This window comes from Arachis hypogaea, chromosome 19 (assembly GCF_003086295.3).
Source record: "Arachis hypogaea cultivar Tifrunner chromosome 19, arahy.Tifrunner.gnm2.J5K5, whole genome shotgun sequence".
NCBI lineage: Eukaryota > Viridiplantae > Streptophyta > Magnoliopsida > Fabales > Fabaceae > Arachis > Arachis hypogaea.
The window spans coordinates 127,994,548-128,015,468 of record NC_092054.1 but is presented as its reverse complement, the minus strand read 5'-3'; the positions used below and the strand labels follow the sequence as shown (position 1 = coordinate 128,015,468).

Genomic DNA, 20,921 nt, shown 5'->3' with positions numbered 1-20,921 from the left:
AGTGCCCTACCACTTTCTCCTTTCAGAGGGAAATATTCCGAGGGAGCGTGCCCTACCACCTTGCTCTGGTTGCTAGAAATATGAGTGAGAAGCCCAGCTTCAACTCTCACATCCGAACGTAGGCGGGATACTGCCACAGCCCCTACGATGGAGAACATTACAAATTGTAATCACATATTCAATCTTAGAGGCCACTTCTCTTAACATTTCCACTCATACTCATCACAACCATCCTCAAGTCATAAGTACCATTCCAAACTCTTAGTTCATCAATTTCTCAAATTCGTTATCAGCAATCACCATATTCACCACTCTTCCTTCTCTCTCAACCAACTTCTCCTCACTACACCAGAAACCTAAACCTCCGTCTGCTAACTTTTCAAAGTAAAACCCAAATTAAACCTCCTAGGACCTTTCCCATGTTCCAACATCCAAAATTGAGCCCAAGAGTCTTAAAATGGGGTTATAGAAGCTTACAACCTTGTTGGGAAGGTAGAATAGTTGAAAAACAAGTAAAATTTTAGAAACAGGATATGTGCGGCCGCACAGGGGTGTGTGCGTGCGCACGCTGGTGTGCGAAATCATGATCATTCCATTCCTTGGTAACGGCGCTAAAAACTCAATACGCACGTTCATGATCTTATATTTGTTTCACAACTTCGTACAACTAACCAGCAAGTGCACTGGGTCGTTCAAGTAATAAACCTTAAGTGAGTAAAGGTCGATCCCACGGAGATTGTCGGCTTGAAGCAAGCTACGGTCACCTTGTAAATCTTAGTCAGGCGGATATCAAATGGTTATGGAGTTTTCGAATATTAATAATAAATAAACAGAAAATAAATATAGAGATACTTATGTATATCATTGGTGAGAGTTTTAGATAAGCGTATAGAAATGCTTTCGTTCCTCTGAACCTCTGCTTTCCTGCTGTCTTCATCCAATCAGTCCTACTCCTTTCCATGGCAAGCTTTCTGTAAGGCATCACCATTGTCAATAGCTACATCCCATCCTCTCTGTGAAAAAGGTCCAAATGCTCTGTCACGGCACAGCTAATCATCTGGAGGTTCTCGATCATACTGGAATAGGATTCACCCTCCTTTTGCGTCTGTCACTACGCCCAGCACTCGCGAGTTTGAAGTTCGCCACAGCCATCCCTTCCCAGATCCTACTCGGAATACCACAGACAAGGTTTAGACTTTCCGGATCTCAGGAATGGCCATCCATGGGTTCTAACTTATACCACGAAGATTCTAATATCCCGGACTCGGTCCTCTGTATTAGATATCTAAGAGATACTCATTCTAGCTTGTTTGCATGTAGAACGGAAATGTTTGTCAGGCACGCGTTCATAAGTGAGAATGATGATGAGCGTCACATAATCATCACATTCATCATGTTCTTGGGTGCGAATGGATATCTTAGAAGCGGAATAAGTTGAATTGAATAGAAAAACAGTAGTACTTTGCATTAAATCATGAGGAACAGCAGAGCTCCACACCTTAATCTAGAGTGCAGAAACTCTACCGTTGAAAATACATAAGTGATGAAGGTTCAGGCATGGCCGAATGGCCAGCCCCCAAACGTGATCTAAAGATGAAACTAAAGATGTAAATACACTAGTAAAAAGTCCTATTTATACTAAACTAGTTACTAGGGTTTACAGAAATAAGTAATTGATGTAGAAATCCACTTCCGGGGCCCACTTGGTGTGTGCTTGGGCTGAGCTTGAATTTTACACGTGGAGAGGTCATTCTTGGAGTTGAACACCAGTTTGTAATGTGTTTCTGGCGTTGAACTCCACTTTGCAACTTGTTTCTGGCGTTGGACGCCAGACTGCAGCATGGAGCTGGCGTTGAACGCCAGTTTACATCATTAATCCTTATTCAAAGTATGAACTATTATATATTGCTGGAAAGCCCTGGATGTCTACTTTCCAACTCAATTGGAAGCGCGCCAGTTGGAGTTTTGTAGCTCCAGAAAATCCACTTTGAGTGCAGGGAGGTCAGAATCCAACAGCATTTGCAGTCCTTCTTTAACCTCTGAATCTGATTTTTGCTCAGGTCCCTCAATTTCAGCCAGAAAATACCTGAAATCACAGAAAAACACACAAACTCATAGTAAAGTCCAGAAATGTGAATTTAACATAAAAACTAATGAAAACATCCCTAAAAGTAACTAGATCCTACTAAAAACATACTAAAAATAATGCCAAAAAGCGTATAAATTATCCGCTCATCACAACACCAAACTTAAATTGTTGCTTGTCCCCAAGCAGCTGAAAATCAAATAGGATAAAAAGAAGAGAATATACTATAAATTCCAAAATATCAATGACACATAGCTCCAATCAGATGAGCGGGACTTGTAGCTTTTTGCCTCTTGAATAGTTTTGGCATCTCACTTTATCCATTGAAGTTCAGAATGATTGGCATCTATAGGAAGTCAGAGTTCAGATAGTGTTATTGATTCTCCTAGTTCAGTATGTTGATTCTTAAACACAGCTACTTTATGAGTCTTGGCCGTGGCCCTAAGCACTTTATTTTCCAGTATTACCACCGGATACATAAATGCCACAGACACATAACTGGGTGAACCTTTTCAGATTGTGACTCAACTTTGCTAAAGTCCCCAATTAGAGGTGTCCAGGGTTCTTAAGCACACTCTTCTTTTGCTTTGGACCTTGACTTTAACCGCTCAGTCTCAAGTTTTCACTTGACACCTTCACGCCACAAGCACATGGTTAGGGACAGCTTGGTTTAGCCGCTTAGGCCATGATTTTATTCCTTTAGGCCCTCCTATCCACTGATGCTCAAAGCCTTGGATCCTTTTTATTTACCCTTGCCTTTTGGTTTTAAGGGTTATTGGCTTTTTGCTCTTGCCTTTTGGTTTTAAGAGCTTTTGGCTTTTTCTGCTTGCTTTTTCTTTTTCTATTTTTTTTTGCCATTTTTTTTCTCCTTTTTTTTCTGCAAGCTTTTGTATTCACTACTTTTTCTTGCTTCAAGAATCATTTTCATGATTTTTCAGATTATCAAATAACATGTCTCCTTGTCATCATTCTTTCAAGAGCCAACATATTTAACATTCATAAACAACAACTTCAAAAGACATATGCATTGTTCAAGCATTCATTCAGAAAACAAAAAGTATTGTCACCACATCAATATAATTAAACTAAGTTCAAGGATAAATTCGAAACTCATGTACTTTTTGTTCTTTTGAATTAAAAATATTTTTCATTTAAGAGAGGTGATGGATTCATAGGACATTCATAACTTTAAGACAAAGTTACTAAATACTAATGATCATGTAATAAGACACTAACATAGATAAGCACTTAACATAAAGAAAATGAAAAACAGAAAATTTGAAAACAAGGAATGAGTCCACCTTAGTGATGGTGGCGTTTCCTTCTTGAGGACCCAATGATGTCCTTGAGCTCTTCTATGTCTCTTCCTTGTCTTTGTTGCTCCTCCCTCATTGCTCTTTGATCTTCTCTAATTTCATGGAGGATGATGGAGTGATCTTGATGTTCCACCCTTAATTGTCCCATGTTGGAACTTAATTCTCCTAGGGAGGTGTTGATTTGCTCCCAAAAATTTTGTGGAGGAAAGTGCATCCCTTGAGGCATCTCAGGGATTTCTTGGTGATGAGCTTCTTCATGCGTCCTGATGAGCGGATATTTTATACGCTTTTTGGGGATAATTTCATATAGTTTAGAGTATGTTTTAGTTAGTTTTTAATCTATTCCTAGTAGTTTTTAGGAAAAATTCATATTTCTGGACTTTACTATGAGTTTTGTGTTTTTCTGTAATTTCAGGTATTTTTCTGGCTGAAATTGAAGGAGCTGAGCAAAAATCTGATTTAGGCTGAAAAAGGACTGCTGATGCTGTTGGATTCTGACCTCCCTGCACTCAAAGTGGATTTTCTGGAGCTACAGAACTCGAAATGGCGCGCTTCCAATTGCGTTGGAAAGTAGACATCCCGGGCTTTCCAGCAATGTATAATAGTCCATACTTTGCACAAGAATAGACGACGTAAACTGGCATTCAACGCCAGTCCTCTGCCCAATTCTGGCGTCCAGCGCCAGAAAAGGATCAAAAACTGGAGTTGAACGCCCAAACTGGCACAAAAACTGGCGTTCAACTCCACAAATGGCCTCTGCACGTGAATTGCTTAAAGTCTCAGCCCCAGCACACACCAAATGGGCCCCAGCACACCAAGTGGGCCCCAGAAGTGGATCTCTGCATCATCCATCATAGTCCACTCATATTTTGTAACCCTAGGCTACTAGTTTAGTATAAAAACAACTTTTAGAGACTTATTTTGTATCTCATGAAATTTCAGATCTAAACTTTGTATTCTCTGACGGCATGAGTCTCTAAACCCCATTGTTGGGGGTGAGGAGCTCTGCTGTGTCTCAATGAATTAATGCAAGTATTTCTGTTTTCCATTCAAACACGCTTGTTCCTATCTAAGATGTTCATTCGCGCTTAACTGTGATGAAGGTGATGATCTGTGACATTCATCACCTTCCTCAAACCATGAACGTGTGCCTGACAACCACCTCCGTTCTATATCCGATTGAATGAGTATCTCTTAGATTCTTTAATCAGAATCTCCGTGGTATAAGCTAGAACTGATGGCAGCATTCATGAGAATCCGGAAAGTCTAAACCTTGTCTGTGGTATTCCGAGTAGGATTCAAGGATTGAATGACTGTGACGAGCTTCAAACTCCTGAAGGCTGGGCGTTAGTGACAGATGCAAAAGGATAGTAAATCCTATTCCAACCGGATCGAGAACCAACCGGTGATTAGCCGTGCTGTGACAGAGCGCGTGAGCGTAGTTTTCACTGGAAGGATGGAAGGTAGCCATTGACAACGGTGATCCACCAACACACAGCTTGCCATAGGAGGACGTGCGTGCGTGAATCAGAAGACAGAGGAAAGCAGAGATTCAGAAGACAAAGCATCTCCAAAACTCCAACATATTCTCCATTACTACACAACAAGTAACTTTTAATTTATGCTCTACTGGTTATTCATAATTCAACTGATAAACATAATTGATTTCCTGACTAAGATTTACAAGATAACCATAGATTGCTTCAAACCAACAATCTCTGTGGGATTCGACCCTTACTCACGTAAGGTATTACTTGGACGACCCAGTGCACTTGCTGGTCAGTGGCACGCGTTGTGAAAAGTGTGATTCGTGATTTGTGCTACCAAGTTTTTGGCGCCGTTGCCGGGGATTGTTCGTGTTTGAACAACTGACGGATTATTTTGTTGCTTAGATTAGGAAAAATCTTTCTTTTTTTTGTTTAGAGTCTTTTATTAATTACCCCTTGTTAAAATACTTTAAATTTATAGCTCAGTTATTTAGAACGTGGTGTTTATGTTCATGATAATTGGCTATCATATTTTTAAAAAAAAAAAACCTTTCTCAAAAATAATTTTTCTATTAAATCCTGTGCCAAACTTTAAGTTTGGTGTTTTCAAAAATAATCTTTCTTAAAATTTTTGAAGGTCCCATAACTCATTTGGCTACAACATTAATTTGATTGGGTTAGAATCTTTTATGCTCTTTTCAAAACCTTCTTTTTCAAAAATATTTTTTTTATTAAATCTTGTGCCAAACTTTAAGTTTGGTGTTTTCTTGGTGATTTCCCTTTGATTTTCGAAAATATTGGTTTGGTTTTCTAAAAATTTTAAGTTTGGTGTTCTTCCTTCATGTTCTTGTGTTCGTGTGAGTCTTCAAAGTGTTCTTGAGTTTTCCTTGTGTCTTGATCTTAAAATTTTTAAGTTTGGTGTTCCTTGGTGTTTTCCCTCCAAATTTTTCGAAAACAAGGAGCATTAGATCTAAAAATTTTAAATCTTATACTATCTTATTGTTTTTCTCTCTCCTCACTAAATTCAAAAATATCTTTTCAAAATATCTTTTCTAACTTCCTATCTTTTCAAAATTTGTTTCAACTAACTAACCAACTTTTTTTGTTTGTTTCTTAACTTTTTCAAAACTACCTAACTAACTCTCTCTCTCTCAAATTTTCGAAAATATCTCCCCTCTTTTTCAAAAATTTCGTTTTTTTTAACTAATTATTTTTAAATTTTTTTTTTTTCGAAAAAAAAAAATTTCAAAAATTCAAATTCTTTTTAGTTATTTTATTTTATTTAAGTATTTACTTCTTATAAAATAAAATAAATAAAAAGGTAAATTAGTCCAAGTTATATCCATAGATCCATCATGGACATCAGTGGAGATGGACAGTCCAGGAGGACTTTGGGGTCATATTCTAACCCCTCTACTGCTTCGTATGGGAGTAGCATATGCATACCCTCCATTGGAGTTAGTAGCTTTGAGTTGAATCCTCAGCTCATTATCATGGTGCAGCAAAGTTGCCAGTATTTCGGTCTTCCACAGGAAGAACCTACAGAGTTTCTGGCACAATTTTTACAAATTGCTGACACAGTACATGATAAGGAAATAGATCAGGATGTCTACAGACTATTACTGTTTCCATTTGCTGTAAAAGATCAAGCTAAAAGGTGGTTAAATAACCAACCTAAGGCCAACATAAGAACATGGAAACAGCTGACAGAAAAATTCCTGAATCAATATTTCCCTCCAAAAAGGATGACACAGCTAAGGCTGGACATCCAAGGCTTTAAACAAGGAGATAATGAATCTCTTTATGATGCCTGGGAGAGATACAGAGAGATGCTACGAAAATGCCCCTCTGAAATGTTTTCAGAGTGGGTTCAGTTAGACATCTTCTACTATGGGCTTGCAGAAGGAGCTCAGATGTCTTTAGATTACTCAGCTGGTGGATCTATCCATATGAGAAAGACAATCGAAGAGGCTCAAGAGCTCATTGATACAGTTGCCAGGAATCAGCATCTGTATCTAAACAGCAACCCTTCCATGAATGAAGAGGTTAAAACAGTAACTGCTGAATTCAGTACTGTAAAACAAGCTGCTGAATTCAATCAGCAATTAGATTTTCTAACAAAGCAGCTAGCTGAATTCAAAGACAGGTTACAGGAGACAAGGATAGCTAATATACATATGGAAGAACAGTTTAAGCAAACAAAGCAGCAGCTATCAAAGCAAATAGCAGAAGAATGCCAAGCAGTTCAATTAAGAAGTGGGAAAACATTAAATACCCCACCTCAAGGCATCAAAAATTCAAGAAATAAGCAACCCACCAAAGATTCCCCTGAGGACAGTAAGAGCCCAGGGAAAAATAATTCTGGCACTAAAACGCCAGAAAATGGGTGGAAGGCTGGCGCTGAACGCCTAGACCATGCCCAAAACTGGCGTTCAGCGCCAGAAACAAGGCAGGATTGGCGTTCAACGCCAGAAATGGGCAAGAATCTGGCGTTGAACGCCCAACAGGGGCACATTTCTGGCGTTCAGGCGCCAGGAACAGACAGTGAGTTGGCGTCTAACGTCACTCCAGCTTCTAACTCTGGTACGCAATTGCCAGTGAGGGATCAGACACACATAAGTGCTGATAACAACCCCTCTAAAAAGGCTTCTTTAACCACTAAGGTTGAGGAATATAAAGCCAAGATACCTTATCCTCAAAAACTCCGGAAAGAGGAGCAGGATAAGCAATTTGCTCGCTTTGCAGATTATCTAAGGACTCTTGAAATAAAGATTCTATTTGCAGAGGCACTTGAGCAAATACCTTCTTATGCCAAGTTCATGAAAGAGATCTTGAGTCATAAAAAGGAGTGGAGAGAAACAGAAAGAGTTCTCCTCACTGAAGAATGCAGTGCAGTCATTCTGAAAAGCTTTCCTGAAAAGCTTAAAGACCCTGGGAGTTTTCTGATACCATGCATATTAGAAGGTGATTGCACCAAGACAGCTTTATGCGATCTTGGGGCAAGCATCAACCTAATACCTGCATCCACTATCAGAAAGCTTGGCTTAACTGATGAAGTTAAACCAACCCGGATATGTCTCCAACTTGCTGATGGTTCCACTAAATACCCATCAGGCGTGATTGAGGACATGATTGTCAGAGTTGGGCCATTCGCCTTTCCCACTGACTTTGTTGTGCTGGAAATGGAAGAGCACAAGAGTGCTACTCTCATTCTAGGAAGACCCTTCCTAGCAACTGGACGATCCCTCATTGACGTCCAGCAAGGGGAAATAACCCTGAGAGTCAACGATGACGAGTTCAAGTTGAACGCTGTCAAAGCCATGCAGCATCCAGACACATCAACAGACTGCATGAAAGTTGACCTTATTGACTCTTTGGTAGAAGAGATCAACATGGCTGAGAGTCTCGAATCAGAGTTGGAAAACATCTTTAAAGATGTTCAGCCTGATTTGGAGGATTCAGGGGACATGAAAGAGCCTCTGAACTTTCTTCTGAAAGAGGAAAAACCTCCTAAACCAGAGCTCAAGCCACTGCCACCATCCTTGAAATATGCATTTCTAGGAGAAGGTGACACTTTTCCAGTGATCATAAGCTCTGCCTTAAATTCACAGGAAGAGGAAGCACTTATTCAAGTGCTAAGGACACACAAGACAGCTCTTGGGTGGTCCATAGGTGACCTTAAGGGCATAAGCCCAGCTAGATGCATGCACAAAATCCTATTGGAGGATAATGCCAAACCAGTGGTTCAACCACAGAGGCGGCTAAATCCAGCCATGAAGGAAGTGGTGAAGAAAGAGGTCACCAAATTACTAGAGGCTGGGATTATTTATCCCATTTCTGATAGCCCCTGGGTGAGCCCTGTTCAAGTCGTCCCAAAAAAGGGAGGCATGACAATGATTCATAATGAAAAAAATGAACTGGTTCCTACAAGAACAGTTACAGGGTGGCGCATGTGTATTGACTACAGAAGGCTCAATACAGCCACCAGAAAGGATCATTTTCCTTTACCATTCATAGACCAGATGCTAGAGAGACTAGCAGGTCATGATTATTACTGCTTTTTGGATGGCTACTCAGGCTATAACCAGATTGCAGTAGATCCCCAGGATCAAGAGAAAACAGCATTCACATGTCCATCCGGAGTGTTTGCTTATAGAAGGATGCCCTTTGGGCTATGCAATGCACCTGCAACCTTCCAGAGATGCATGCTCTCTATTTTCTCTGATATGGTGGAAAAATTTCTGGAAGTCTTCATGGATGACTTCTCAGTATATGGAGACTCATTCAGCTCCTGTCTTGATCACCTGAAACTTGTTCTGAAAAGATGCCAAGAAACCAACCTAGTTTTAAACTGGGAAAAGTGTCACTTCATGGTGACTGAAGGAATTGTTCTTGGGCATAAAATCTCAAACAAGGGAATAGAGGTGGATCAAGCAAAAATAGAGGTAATTGAAAAATTACCACCACCTGCCAATGTTAAGGCAATCAGAAGCTTTCTGGGGCATGCAGGATTCTATAGGAGGTTTATAAAGGATTTTTCAAAAATCGCAAAACCTCTAAGCAATCTGCTAGCTGCTGACACGCCATTTGTGTTTGACACAGCATGCCTGCAGGCGTTTGAAATGCTGAAAGCTAAGCTGGTCACAGCACCAGTCATTTCTGCACCAGACTGGACATTGCCATTTGAGTTAATGTGTGATGCCAGTGATCATGCCATTGGTGCAGTATTGGGACAGAGGCATGACAAGCTTCTGCATGTCATTTATTATGCCAGTCGCGTTCTAAATGATGCCCAGAAAAATTACACAACCACAGAAAAAGAACTACTTGCAGTGGTTTACGCCATTGACAAGTTCAGATCATACTTAGTAGGATCAAAAGTGATTGTGTATACTGACCATGCTGCTCTTAAATATCTACTCACAAAGCAGGATTCAAAACCCAGGCTCATCAGATGGGTATTGCTTCTGCAAGAGTTTGATATAGAAATAAGAGACAGAAAAGGGACAGAGAACCAAGTGGCTGATCATCTGTCCCGGATAGAGCCAATGGAAAGGACGTCCCTCCCCTTCCTTGAGATCTCTGAGACGTTCCCTGATGAGCATCTATTTGCCATTCAGGAAGCACCATGGTTTGCCGATATTGCAAACTATAAAGCTGCAAGGTTCATACCCAAGGAGTACAATAGAATACAAAAAAAAGAAACTAATTACTGATGCAAAGTACTACTTGTGGGATGAGCCCTATCTCTTTAAGAGATGTGCAGACGGAATTATCCGTAGGTGTGTCCCCAGAGAGGAAGCACAGAGAATCCTATGGCATTGCCATGGATCTCAATATGGAGGCCATTTCGGAGGTGAGCGAACAGCCACCAAGGTCCTCCAATGTGGCTTCTATTGGCCCACACTCTATAAAGATTCCCGAGAGTTTGTACGTAATTGTGACAGTTGCCAAAGAGCTGGTAATCTGCCTCATGGTTACGCCATGCCTCAACAAGGAATCTTGGAAATAGAGTTGTTTGATGTATGGGGAATTGACTTCATGGGACCTTTCCCACCATCATACTCAAACACTTATATTCTGGTGGCAGTTGACTATGTATCAAAATGGGTTGAGGCTATCGCCACACCCTCCAATGATACTAAAACAGTGCTGAAATTCCTCCAGAAACATATCTTTAGCAGGTTTGGTGTCCCTAGAGTGTTAATCAGCGATGGGGGCACTCACTTCTGCAATAAACAGCTTTACTCTGCCATGGTTCGGTATGGAATTCGCCACAAAGTGGCCACTCCATATCATCCACAAACCAACGGGCAAGCTGAAGTCTCTAACAGAGAATTAAAGAGAATCCTGGAACGGACAGTAAATACCCGTAGAAAGGATTGGGCAAGGAGCTTGGATGATGCTCTGTGGGCTTACAGAACAGCATTCAAGACCCCTATAGGGACCTCTCCATACCAACTCGTGTATGGTAAGGCATGCCACTTGCCCGTGGAACTGGAACATAAGGCCTATTGGGCAACCAGATTCCTAAACTTAGATGCCAAATTAGCAGGAGAAAAACGATTGCTCCAGCTAAATGAGCTAGAGGAATTCAGATTCACAGCTTTCGAAAATGCCAAGCTTTATAAAGAAAAATAAAAAAAATGGCATGACAGAAAGCTATCATCTAGAATCTTTGAACCAGGACAGAAGGTCTTGTTGTTTAACTCTAGACTCAGGCTATTCCCCGGGAAACTGAAATCCCGGTGGAGGGGACCATACGTGATTACAAGTGTGTCACCATATGGTTATGTGGAGCTTCAAGATATTGATTCTGATAAGAAGTTCATTGTCAATGGACAGCGAATCAAGCATTATCTTGAAGGCAACACTGAGCAAGAATGCTCAAGGCTGAAGCTAGATTAAAAGCTCAGCAAGGTCCAGCTAAAGACAATAAAGAAGCGCTTGCTGGGAGGCAACCCAGCCATGGGGCAACAATCCTCTAAGCATTTTGCCCTATTTTTATTTTTATTTGTTTATATAAAGTTCACTGACACTAAGGTAAAGAATCATTTGCATAAGTTTACAGGGTTACAGAAGGAATCTACACACAAAACAAAGATAAGGAGCTTACTGGCAAGAAAACGCCAGTGAAGGCCATTTTGGGCGTTCAGCGCCCAAAATGGGCATCCAGTGGGCGCTGAACGCCAGTAAGGATAGCTATCTGGCGTTCAACGCCAGAAAAGGGCAACAACTGGGCGTTGAACGCCCAAGAGAGCAGCATTTGGGCGTTGAACGCCCAAAACAGGCAGTGTTTGGGCGTTCAAACGCCAGGATGGTGGGGAGGAGCTCTCCTTCTACCCATCTCCTTCTTTTTCTTTTGCTTGAGGACAAGCAAAGCTCTAAGTTTGGTGTGCTTATCCATGATCACTAAGATCATGGCCCCTAAAGGAAAACAACCCACTCCAAGAGGAGCAAGGGCGTGATTTAAAGGAACTAAAGCGCCAAAAATTCTCTCTTGAAGGACCAAGCACCTCACAGGCTAGAGGAACATCCACTTCCCAAACCTCAAGGTTGTTGAGTTCTAATCTTAGCCTTAACTCTGTGATAACTGTTCTTATTTTAATTTTACCTTAGGAGTCATATAGTAGTAATTAGTATCTATTTTGATTTTATCTCCAATTAAGCTATAGTTTATTTTTCTCATCATCAGCAAACATGAATAAAGTAGTAGATCTTTTGAATAAGAGGCAATAAAATTTCGAGTTTTAATAAGAGAAATTCTAATTAGTTAAATGTGGTGGCAATGCTTTCTGTCTTCTGAATGAATGCTTGAACAGTGCATATGTCTTTTGAATTTGTTGTTTAAGACTGTTAAATATGTTGGCTCTTGAAAGAATGATGAACATGAGACATGTTATTGATGATCTGAAAAATCATAAAAATGATTCTTGAAGCAAGAAAAAGCAGCAAAGAACAAAGCTTGCAGAAAAAAAAAAAGAAAAAAAAAAGAGAGAAAAAGCAAGCAGAAAAAGCCAATAACCCTTAAAACCAAAAGGCAAGGGCAATTAAAAGGGATCCCAAGGCTTTGAGCATCAGTGGATAGGAGGGCCTAAAGGAATAAAATCCTGGTCTAAGCGGCTAAACCAAGCTGTCCCTAACCATGTGCTTGTGGCGTGCAGGTGTCAAGTGAAAACTTGAGACTGAGCGGTTAAAGTCAAGGTCCAAAGCAAAAAGAAGAGTGTGCTTAAGAACTCTGGACACCTCTAATTGGGGACTTTAGCAAAGCTGAGTCACAATCTGAAAAGGTTCACCCAGTTATGTGTCTGTGGCATTTGTGTATCCGGTAGTAATACTGGAAAACAAAGTGCTTAGGGCCACGGCCAAGACTCATAAAGAAGCTGTGTTCAAGAATCATCACACTAAACTAAGAGAATCAATAACACTATCTGAATTCTGAGTTCCTATAGATGCCAATCACTCTGAGCTTCAATGGATAAAGTGAGATGCCAAAACTGTTCAGAAGCAAAAAAGCTACTAGTCCCGCTCATCTAATTAGAATCTGAGCTTCAATCAAAAACTCTGAGATATTATTGCTTCTCAACCTATTAGTCTTCTATTTTATTTGTCTAATTGCTTGAGGACAAGCAACAGTTTAAGTTTGGTGTTGTGATGAGCGGATATTTTATACGCTTTTTGGGGATAATTTCATATAGTTTAGAGTATGTTTTAGTTAGTTTTTAATCTATTCCTAGTAGTTTTTAGGAAAAATTCATATTTCTGGACTTTACTATGAGTTGTGTGTTTTTCTGTAATTTCAGGTATTTTTCTGGCTGAAATTGAAGGAGCTGAGCAAAAATCTGATTTAGGCTGAAAAAGGACTGCTGATGCTGTTGGATTCTGACCTCCCTGCACTCAAAGTGGATTTTCTGGAGCTACAGAACTCAAAATGGCACGCTTCCAATTGCGTTGGAAAGTAGACATCCAGGGCTTTCCAGCAATGTATAATAGTCCATACTTTGCACAAGAATAGACGACGTAAACTGGCGTTCAACGCCAGTCCTCTGCCCAATTCTGGCGTCCAGCGCCAGAAAAGGATCAAAAACTGGAGTTGAACGCCCAAACTGGCACAAAAACTGGCGTTCAACTCCACAAATGGCCTCTGCACGTGAATTGCTTAAAGTCTCAGCCCCAGCACACACCAAGTGGGCCCCAGCACACCAAGTGGGCCCCAGAAGTGGATCTCTGCATCATCCATCATAGTCCACTCATATTTTGTAACCCTAGGCTACTAGTTTAGTATAAAAACAACTTTTAGAGACTTATTTTGTATCTCATGACATTTCAGATCTAAACTTTGTATTCTCTGACGGCATGAGTCTCTAAACCCCATTGTTGGGGGTGAGGAGCTCTGCTGTGTCTCAATGAATTAATGCAAGTATTTCTGTTTTCCATTCAAACACGCTTGTTCCTATCTAAGATGTTCATTCGCGCTTAATTGTGATGAAGGTGATGATCTGTGACATTCATCACCTTCCTCAAACCATGAACATGTGCCTGACAACCACCTCCGTTCTATATCCGATTGAATGAGTATCTCTTAGATTCTTTAATCAGAATCTCCGTGGTATAAGCTAGAACTGATGGCAGCATTCATGAGAATCCGGAAAGTCTAAACCTTGTCTGTGGTATTCCGAGTAGGATTCAAGGATTGAATGACTGTGACGAGCTTCAAACTCCTGAAGGCTGGGCGTTAGTGACAGATGCAAAAGGATAGTAAATCCTATTCCAACCGGATCGAGAACCAACCGGTGATTAGCCGTGCTGTGACAGAGCGCGTGAGCGTAGTTTTCACTGGAAGGATGGAAGGTAGCCATTGACAACGGTGATCCACCAACACACAGCTTGCCATAGGAGGACGTGCGTGCGTGAATCAGAAGACAGAGGAAAGCAGAGATTCAGAAGACAAAGCATCTCCAAAACTCCAACATATTCTCCATTACTACACAACAAGTAACTTTTAATTTATGCTCTACTGGTTATTCATAATTCAACTGATAAACATAATTGATTTCCTGACTAAGATTTACAAGATAACCATAGATTGCTTCAAACCAACAATCTCTGTGGGATTCGACCCTTACTCACGTAAGGTATTACTTGGACGACCCAGTGCACTTGCTGGTCAGTGGCACGCGTTGTGAAAAGTGTGATTCGTGATTTGTGCTACCACGTCCCTTGAGATCCATGAATAGGCTCTCTTGTTGGCTCCATCCTTTTCTTAGTGATGGACTTGTCCTCATCAATGAGGATATCTCCGTCTATGTCAATCCCAGTCGAGTTGCATAGATGGCAAATAAGGTGAAGAAAGGCTAACCTTGCCATAGTGGAGGACTTGTCAGCCACCTTGTAGAGTTCTTGAGGTATAATCTCACGAACTTCCGCCTCTTCTCCAATCATGATGCTATGGATCATGATGGCCCGGTCTATAGTAATTTCAGACCGGTTGCTAGTGGGAATGATTGAGCGTTGAATGAACTCCAACCATCCTCTAGCTACAGGCTTAAGGTCCAGTCTTCTCAGTTGAACCGGTTTGCCTTTTGAGTCAATCTTCCATTGAGCTCCTTCCACACATATGTCCATGAGGACTTGGTCCAACCTTTGATCAAAGTTGACTCTCCTTGTGTAGGGGCGTGCGTTCTCTTTCATCATTGGTAAGTTGAACGCCAACCTCACATTTTCCGGACTAAAATCTAAGTATTTCCCCCGAACCATGGTGAGATAATTCTTTGGGTTCGGGTTCTTACTGTGATCATGGTTCCTAGTGATCCATGCATTAGCATAGAACTCTTGAACCATTAGAATTCTGACTTGTTGGATGGGGTTTGTTAGAACTTCCCAACCTCTTCTTTGGATCTCATGTCGGATCTCCGGATACTCATTTTTCTTGAGTTTGAAAGGGACCTCAGGGATCACCTTCTTCTTGGCCACAACATCATAGAAGTGGTCTTGATGGACTTTGGAGATGAATCTTTCCATCTCCCATGACTCGGAGGTGGAAGCTTTTGTCTTCCCTTTCCCTTTTCTAGAAGATTCTCCGGTCTTAGGTGCCATCAATGGTAATGAAAAAACAAAAAGCTTATGCTTTTACCACACCAAACTTAGAATATTGCTCGTCCTTGAGTAAGAGAAGAAAAAAAAGAAGAAGAAGAAGAAGATATGGAAGAGAGGGAGAGAGTGTTGTGTTTCGGCCAAGAAGGGGATGAGAGGATTGTGTTGTGTGAGAATGAAGAAGAATGGAGAGGTTTATATAGTGGAGGGAGAGGGGTTAAGGTTCGGCCATAGGGGTGGGTTTGGGTGGGAAAGTGATTTTGAATTTTGAAGGTAGGTGGGGTTTATGAGGTAGGTTTATGGGGAAGAGTGGATGGATGTGAGTGGTGAATGGGTAATAGGGAAAAGAGAGATTGAGGTGATTGGTGAAGGGTTTTGGGAAAGGTGTTTATTGGGAAGAGAGGATGAATGAGAAGAGGGGAGAGTATGAGTGGAGGTAGGTGGGGATCCTGTGGGGTTCACAGATGCTGAGATGATCCTGTAGGGTCCACAGATCCTGAGGTGTCAAGGATTTACATCCCTGCACCATTGAGGCATGTAAAATGCCTTTGCATGCAATTCTGGCATTTAAACGCCGAATTGATACTTGTTCTGGGCGTTCAATGCCCAGATGCAGCATGTTTCTAGCGTTGAACGCCAGTTCTATGCTTGTTTCTGGCGTTCAGCGCTAGCTTTCCTCAGTGTGCATTCCTGGCGTCTGAATGCCAGGATGCTGCTTGTTTCTAGCGTTCAACTCCAGATCCATGCTCTGTTCTGGCGTTGAACGCCAGCCAGATGCTCCTTACTGGCGTTTAAACGCCAGTAAGCCATTCCTCCAGGGTGTGATTTTTCTTCTGCTATTTTTTATTTTGTTTTTTATTTTTCTATTTATTTTGTGACTCCACATGATCATGAACCTAATAAAACATGAAAGAACAATAAGAATGAAAATGAAATTAGATAAATAAAAATTGGGTTGCCTCCCAACAAGCGCTTCTTTAATGTCAATAGCTTGACAGTGAGCTCTCATGGAGCCTCACAGATGTTCAGAGCATTGTTGAGACTTTCCAACTCCAAACTTAGAGTTTGGATATGGGAGTTCAACATCAAACTTAGAGTTTGGCTGAGGCCTCCCAACACCAAATTTAGAGTTTGACTGTGGGGGCTTTAGTTGACTCTGTACTGAGAGAAGCTTTCTATGCTTCCTCTCCATTGTTACAGAAGGAGATTCTTGAGTTTTAAACACAAGGTTGTCCTCATTCAGTTGAAGGATCAATTCTCCTCTGTCTACATTAATCATAGCTCTTACTGTGGCTAGGAAGGGTCTTCCAAGGATGATGGATTTATCCTCATCCTTCCCAGTGTCTAGGATTATGAAATCAGCAGGGATGTAAAGGCCTTCAACCTTTACTAACACGTCCTCTACTAGTCCATAAGCCTATTTTCTTGAGTTGTCTGCCATCTCTAATGAGATTCTAGCAACCTGTACCTCAAAGATTCCCAGTTTCTCCATTACAGAGAGTGGCATGAGGTTTATCCCTGACCCAAGGTCACGTAGAGCCTTTTCAAAGGTCATGGTGCCTATGGTACAAGGTATTAAGAACTTTCAAGGATCTTGTTTCTTCTGAGGTAATGTCAGTTGATCCAGATCACTCAGTTCATTGATGAGCAAGGGAGGTTCATCTTCCCAAGTCTCATTACCAAATAATTTGGCATTTAGCTTCATGATTGTACCAAGGTACTTGGCAACTTGCTCTTCAGTAACATCCTCATTCTCTTCAGAAGAGGAATACTCATCAGAGCTCATGAAGGGCATAAGGAGGTTTAATGGAATCTCTATGGTCTCTAGATGAGCCTCAGATTCTTTTGGTTCCTCAAAGGGAAACTCCTTGTTGATCACTGGACGTCCCAGGAGGTCTTCCTCCTTGGGATTCACATCCTCCTCCTCTTTTGTGGTTTCGGTCATGATGGTCATTTCAATGGCCTTGCACCCTCCTTTTGGATTTTCTTCTGTACTGCTTGGGAGAGTACTAGGAGGGGTTTCAATGATCTTCTTACTCAGATGGCCCACTTGTGCCTCCAAATTTCTAATGGAGGACCTTGTTTCGTTCATGAAACTCAGAGTGGCCTTAGATAGATCAGAGACTAAATTTGCTAAGCTGGATGGATTCTGCTCAGAATTCTCTGTCTGTTGTTGAGTGGATGATGGAAAAGGTTTACTATTGTTATACCTGTTTCTTCCACCATTATTAAAGCCTTGTTGAGGCTTTTGTTGATCCTTCCATGAGAGATTTGGGTGATTTCTCCATGAGGGATTATAGGTGTTTTCATAAGGTTCACATATGTAATTTACCTCTGCTATTGCAGGGTTCTCAGGATCATAAGCTTCTTCCCTAGAAGATGCCTCTTGAGTACTGTTGGATGCAGCTTGCATTCCATTCAGACTCTGAGAAATCATATTGACTTGCTGAGTCAATATTTTATTCTGAGCCAATATGGCATTCAGAGTATCAATTTCAAGAACTCCCTTCTTCTGAGGCATCCCATTACTCACAGAATTCCTCTCAGAAGTGTACATGAACTGGTTATTAGCAACCATGTCAATGAGTTCTTGAGCTTCTGCAGGCATTTTCTTTAGGTGAATGGATCCACCTGCAGAAGTATCCAATGACATCTTAGCTAATTCAGACAGACCATCATAGAATATATCCAGAATGGTCCATTCTGAAAGCATGTCAGAAGGGCACTTTTTGGTCAGTTGCTTATATCTCTCCCAAGCTTCATAGAGGGATTCACCTTCTTTCTGTCTGAAGTTTTGAACATCCACTCTAAGCTTACTCAGCTTTTGAGGAGGAAAGAACTTGGCTAAGAAAGCCGTGACCAGCTTATCCCAAGAGTTCAGGCTATCCTTAGGTTGAGAGTCCAACCACACTCTAGCTCTGTCTCTTACAGCAAACGGGAAAAGCATAAGCTTGTAGACCTCAGGATCAACCCCATTGGTCTTAACAGTATCACAGATCTGCAAGAATTCAGTTAAGAACTGAAAAGGATCTTCAGATGGAAGTCCATGAAACTTGCAGTTCTGCTGCATCAGAGAAACTAATTGAGGTTTCAGCTCAAAGTTGTTTGCTCCAATGGCAGGGATGGAGATGCTTCTTCCATATAAATTGGAATTAGGTGCAGTAAAGTCACCAAGCATCCTCCTTCCATTATTATTATTTTCGGCTGCCATCTCCTCTTCCTGTTCGAAAATTCCTGTAAGGTTGTCTCTGGATTGTTGTATTTTAGCTTCTCTTAGTTTCCTTTTTAGAGTCCTTTCAGGTTCAGGATCTGCTTCAACAAGAATGTTCTTGTCCTTGCTCCTGCTCATATGACAAAGAAGGGAATAACAAAGAAAATATGGAATCCTCTATGTCACAGTATAGAGATTCCTTTGTGTGAGTAGAAGAAGAAAAGAATGTAATGTAAAGAAGAGAAGAGGGAAAACTCGAACACAGAGAGGGAGGTGGTGTTCAAATTTTTGGGTGAAAGAGAAGTGTTAGTAGATGAATAAATAAATAGAAGGAGATGAGAGGTGAGAGAATTCGAAAAATAAAATTTCAAAAATAGTTTTTGAAAAAGGTTAGTAATTTTCGAAAATTAGGAATGAAATAAAATTAAAATTAAAAATTTAAAACAATTAATTAATTAAAAAGATTTTTTGAAAAAGAGGGAGTATTTTCGAAAATTAGAGAGGGAAGAGTAGTTAGGTGGTTTTGAAAAAGATAAAAAACAAACAAAAAGTCAATTAGTTAGTTGAAAAAGATTTGAAAATCAACTTTGAAAAGATTAGAAGATAAGAAGTTAGAAAAGATATTTTAAAATCAAATTTTTTTGAAAAAGATATGATTTAAAAAGATATGATAGAAAGATATGATTAAAATTAGTTTTGAAAAAGATTTGAATTTTAAAATCAAAATTAATGACTTGACTCACAAGTAATCACAAGATATGATTCTAGAACTTAAAGTTTGAATCTTTCTTAACAAGAAAGTAACAAACTTGAAATTTTTGAATCAAAACATTAATTGTTGATGATATTTTCGAAAATTATGAGATAAAATTAAGAAAAATATTTTTGAAAAATATTTTTAAAATTTTCGAAAATAAATAAGAAAAATGAAAAAGATTTGATATTTTGAAAAAGATTTTGAAAAGATAAGATTTTTAAATTGAAAATTTGATTTGACTCATAAGAAACAACTAAATTTTAAAAAGTTTTGAAAAAGTCAACTCAAATTTTCGAAAATTTATGAGTGAAAAAGGGAAAGGTATTTTTTTATTTTTGAATTTTTAATGATGAAAGAGAAAAACATCAAAAAGACTCAATGCATGAAAATTTTGGATCAAAACATGTGATGCATGCAAGAACACTATGAATGTCAAGATGAAAACCAAGAACACTTTGAAGATTATGATGAACATCAAGAACATATTTTTAAAAAATTTTTTATGCAAAGAAAACATGCAAGACACCAAACTTAGAAATTTTTAATGTTCAGACACCAAGAATGCAAAAATGCACATGAAAAACAACAAAAGACACAAAACAAGAAAACATCAAGATCAAACAAGAAGACTTACTAAGAACAACTTGAAGATCATGAAGAACACTATGAATGCATGAATTTTTCGAAAAATGCATAAATTTTTAGAAAAAATGCAATTGACACCAAACTTAAAAATTGACTCAAGACTCAAACAAGAAACAAAAAATATTTTTAATTTTATGATTTTATTAAAATTTTTTTTTCAAAAATTTATTTTAAGAAAAGCGAAAACAAAGAAAAAATTTTTGAAAAAGTTTTTGAAAACCAAATAAAAGTTTAAACAAGAAGAAAATTACCTAATCTGAGCAACAAGATGAACCGTCAGTTGTCCAAACTCGAACAATCCCCGGCAACGGCGCCAAAAACTTGGTGTGCGAAATCGTGATCATTCCATTCCTTGGTAACGGCACTAAAAACTCAATACGCACGTTCATGATTTTATATCTGTTTCACAACTTTGTACAACTAACCAGCAAGTGCACTGGGTCGTCCAAGTAATAAACCTTACGTGAGTAAGGGTCGATCCCACGGAGATTGTCGGCTTGAAGCAAGCTATGGTCACCTTGTAAATCTCAGTCAGGCGGATATCAAATGGTTATGGAGTTTTCGAATAATAATAATAAATAAACAGAAAATAAAGATAGAGATACTTATGTATATCATTGGTGAGAGTTTCAGATAAGCGTATAGAGATGCTTTCGTTCCTCTGAATCTCTGCTTTCCTGCTGTCTTCATCCAATCAGTCCTACTCCTTTCCATGGCAAGCTTTCTATAAGGCATCACCATTGTCAATGGCTACATCTCATCCTCTCTGTGAAAAAGGTCCAAATGCTCTGTCACGGCACAGCTAATCATCTGGAGGTTCTCGATC

The 20,921-nt window shown here is 39.9% G+C and overlaps 1 non-coding gene across 1 annotated transcript; it reads left to right on the top strand.

Annotated features, from left to right (window-relative positions):
* The first annotated feature begins 18,189 nt into the window (after positions 1–18,189).
* LOC112780295 (small nucleolar RNA R71) lies at positions 18,190–18,297 on the top strand. The gene has a single exon (XR_003191141.1). It is a non-coding gene; the product is annotated as a small nucleolar RNA R71 (small nucleolar RNA).
* Positions 18,298–20,921: the final 2,624 nt, after the last annotated feature.